The sequence below is a fragment of the Elephantulus edwardii genome, unplaced genomic scaffold (assembly GCF_000299155.1).
Source record: "Elephantulus edwardii isolate Elephantulus edwardi_28Jun2011 unplaced genomic scaffold, EleEdw1.0 scaffold00279, whole genome shotgun sequence".
Classification (NCBI taxonomy): Eukaryota; Metazoa; Chordata; class Mammalia; order Macroscelidea; family Macroscelididae; genus Elephantulus; species Elephantulus edwardii.
Window position 1 is genome coordinate 1252421 of NW_006400029.1, and position 4186 is coordinate 1256606.

At 42.8% G+C, this 4186-nt stretch overlaps 1 pseudogene; it reads left to right on the forward strand.

Moving 5' to 3' along the window:
• The first annotated feature begins 224 nt into the window (after positions 1 to 224).
• Positions 225 to 1076, forward strand: LOC102847701 (annotated as a pseudogene).
• Positions 1077 to 4186: the final 3110 nt, after the last annotated feature.

The window sequence follows — 4186 nt, forward strand, 5'->3', positions numbered from 1 at the left end:
AGGTCACAAGGCAAGCATCAATAAATTAAAAAACACAGAAATAATACAAAGCATCTTCTCAGACCACAATGCCACAAAATTAGAAATTAATAGCAAGAGGATAAAGAAGAAAAAACCATACATTTGGAAGTTGAACATCACCTTGCTTGAACATGAGTGGCTACTAGAAAAAATAAAAAATGAAATGAAAAAGTTTCTTGACTTCTTCTCTGAGAAAACACCAAATGGCAGGTGACGCCGGTGCAGCGGGAGGGCCTGGAGGCCCTGGGGGCCCTGGGATGGGAGCCCTCAGCGGTTTCCGTGGAGGCTTCAATAGCGGTCTGCAGGGCTGTGGATGGGGCCATAGGAGGGGCTGTGGAGCTCAAGGAGGCAAAACCAAGGACAAGGAGTGGCTCCTCATCAACAAACTGGACCACCTGGTGAAAGATATGAAGATAAAATCATTGGAGTCTGAGATCATCGACTTCTTCCTGGGCATGTCCCTCAAGGATGAAGTATTGAAAACCATGCCAATGCAGAAGCAGACACGTGCTGGCCAGCAGACCAGGTTCAAGGCCTTTGTAGCCATCAGAGACTATAATGGCCATGTTAACTTGGGAGTCAAGTGCTCCAAGGAGGTGGCTACTGCCATCCATGGGGACATTATCCTAGCCAAGCTCTCCATTGTCGCTGTGCGGCGTGGCTACTAGGGTAACAAGACTGGCAAGCCTCACACCGTTCCCTGCAAGGTGACTGGGTGCTGTGACTCTGTGTTGGGGCATCTGATCCCTTTACCCCAAGGCACTGGAATCGTCTTGGCCCCTGTGCCCAAGAACCTGTTGATGATGGCTGGAATTGATAACTGTTACACCTCAGCCAGGGGCTATACAGCTACCCTGGGCAACTTCACCAAGGCCACCTTTGATGCCATCTCAAAGACCTATTTGACCCCAGATCTCTGGAAAGAGATGGTGTTGATTAAGTCTGCCTACCAGGAATTCATGGATCATCTTGTAAAGACTCACACTGGAGTCTCTGTGCAGAGGACTCAGGTTCCAGCTGTGGCCACCACACAGTGGATTTTCTTAAACAAATAAAGTTAATTAAGTTCTAAAAATGGGGGGGAAAGTTTCTTGAAACAAATGACAATGAAAACACCACTTACCAAAACCTCTGGGAAACAGCCAAAGCAGTAATCAGAGATCAATTTCTATACATAAGCAAACACATCAAAAGGCAGGGGGAAAATGAACATTGACTCTATAACCAAACAGCTCCAACAAATTGAAAAAGAACAGCAAGAAAACCCAACATACTCTTTTAAAAAAAAAGAACCCCAAACACTTAAGTTATAAAAATTAGAGCAGAAATAAATGAAATAGAAAACCGAAAAGCAATCTAAACCATCAACAAAACTAGAAGAAGGTTCTTTGAAAAGGTCAATAAAATTGGCAAACCACTAGCAAAACTAACAAAAGAAAAGAAGGAAAAACACAAATAATCCAAATAAGAGACGTAACGGGTAACATCACAACAATAGAACGAACTAATATAAAAAGGCTGATATTAGAATATTATTAAAAACTATACTCAAACAAACATTAAAACCTAAAGAAAACGGACAAATACTTAGAAATGCACAGCCTTCCTAAACTGACACAAACCAAAATTGAAATCCTGAACAGACCCATTACAAAAGAAGAAATTGAAAACTTCCAGCCAAAAACAACGACCTGGACCAGATGATTTTACAAGCAAATTTTATCAGAGAAGAACTGTCACCAATTCTACATAAACTATTTCAGGAAATAGAAAAAGATGGAATTCTCCCAGGCTCATTCTATGAAGCATCCAAATGATACATCCAATGATACATCAAAGAAATCATTTACCATGACCAAGTTGAATTAATAACAGGTATGCAAGGATGGTTCAACACAAGAAAAACAAAATAATTAATCACATTAAGAAAACAAAGAACAAGAACCACATGATCTTAGCAACTGATGCAGAAAAGGCCTTTGACAAAAATCCAATACCCTTTCCTGATTAAAACACTCAACAAAACAGGATTAGACGGGAATTTCTTTAACATAGTGAAAAGTATATATGCAAACCCAAGAGTTAACATTGTTCTCAATGGAGAGAGGTTAAAGGCATTCCTTTTAAGAACAAGAACTAGGCAAGGATGACCACTATTGCCTCTATTATTCAATATTGTATTGGAAGTCTTAGTGATAGCAATAAGACAAGAGAAGGATATAAGAGGTATCCAAATTGGCAGAGTTGTGGAATGTTGGAGAGGAATGGTGGGCCTCTGGCCAGGAGAGATCACCTAAGCTCCAGATAAGTGCAAGCTTCCCAACGGCCTTTAATACAGGGTAGAGAAAGCTCCCTTCTGTGTGGCTGTACCAGCTTGAAAAGCTTGCCACCTGGGAAGACAGTAGCTGTATCTGTTGAACTGTGAGTAGTCTGCACGAGGCTGAGGTTCTCCTAACTAATCTGTATGTCTCACATGTGTAAACCCGCCCTATCCTGTCATCCTGCTTATGTTTGTATATAAGTGCACTGCAGTCCCCAATAAATTGAGCTGGATTGACTCTCTGATCCTTTCCTGGAGTGATGTATGTCTGCTGTGCTTGCCCCCATCAGGGTGTTGCTATTAAGTTGCCAGTGAATGAACAAACCTGACAAAATATCTGGTGAGGATGCCCTGTGCTCAGTCTCATCAAGTTTTCTGGTGAGTACCCTTTGTGCTCACTCCCATCAGAGTTTCGGGTGAGTATTCTCTGCACTCACTCCCATCAGGGATCAGATGAGCACCTTTTTCTGTGCTCACTCTCATCAGGGAATAGGGACCTGACATAGTTTGGGGGCCCTGACATAGTCCTGGAAGCCTGATGTGGTCTTGGGGACCTGACGTAGGCTTAAACTTGACATAGGTGAAAGGGAAGGGACCTGGCATAAGTCTACCTTATCAGGTAAGCACCCCTTGCTTAGGCAAAAAGCAAGGGGAAATTCTTTCTTCTTCTTTCTTCTTTCTTCTCCTCTCTTCTTTCTGCACTTGCCCCGTTGGAAGCAGGGAACCTGACACAGGTCCATCTTATCGGGCAAGTGCTTCGTTGCTTTAGCAAGGGTAATTCGGCAAGCAATTTGAAATATTTGGCAAGCAAAATAAAAGATTTGGCAAGCAATTTGAAAAATCCTCAAGTACAGTGTTTAATGGCCTTGTTAGAAAGCGGGGAGGTCAAACTTACACAATCTCAAGCTTCCTCCTTTTGGACAACAGTTGTTGATACCGCCCCTTGGATTACTGCTGCTCACATCTTCAATGTGCAAACCTGGCACCCTTTAGAATAGTGGGAGAAGATTTTCACCCTGGGACCTACAACACCCTTTACCAGCAGGAAGTAGCTAAGAGGATTCATTTCCTAATGAATCAGGGTGAAATATCTCTCAGGAGGAGTGACAGGGAATGGCAACAGACATGCTGACAAAGGTCATCAATCAGAACTGGTTTTGACAAAGACTGTGGCACCATTAGAAGAAATGCCCCATCAGCTGTTTATAAAGTGTTATGGCAGGGGATCTAAAAACAGCCTTAAAGAATTCAGAGATGATTGCACCGCCACTTCTCTAGTCTCCCAAGAAGTAAGGAAAACAAAGAAAGCAGGTGAGGACAATATTGAGAAAGCAGTGAAGAAATGGGAAATTCTTAGGCTTAGATGTTGTGTGATCAGTAAGACGCTGGGTGGAACTCTGAGTTACCTGTGTGCTCTGTTGGTATGTACCCAACACCTGAGTGTCCTTTACATGAGGTATTTTGTGATCAGTGTGATGCTAGCTCTGAGGCACATGTGTTTCTTGTTGGAGTATAGCCCACACCTAAACATCCCTTACAGTGATATGTGCTGTGAGAAAGTTAAAAGAACTTGGGACAGCTGATAGAGATGATGGAGCTAGTTCTCCGTGGGCGAAGGCACAGACCACTCAAGACTGGAAAGATATGATGACGGCAATTTTTTCAAAACCTCCCATATATGTTCACTGGCAATCAGATACACCTCCTGGTGAGCCATCAATATGGGTTGCGTGGAAGGATCCATCAGATCAAGTATGAAAAGGGCCTGATCTTTACTAACCATTGGGAGAGGTTTTGCTTCTATTTTCCCACAGAACTGACCACATGCTGTGTGGGTTCCTGCTC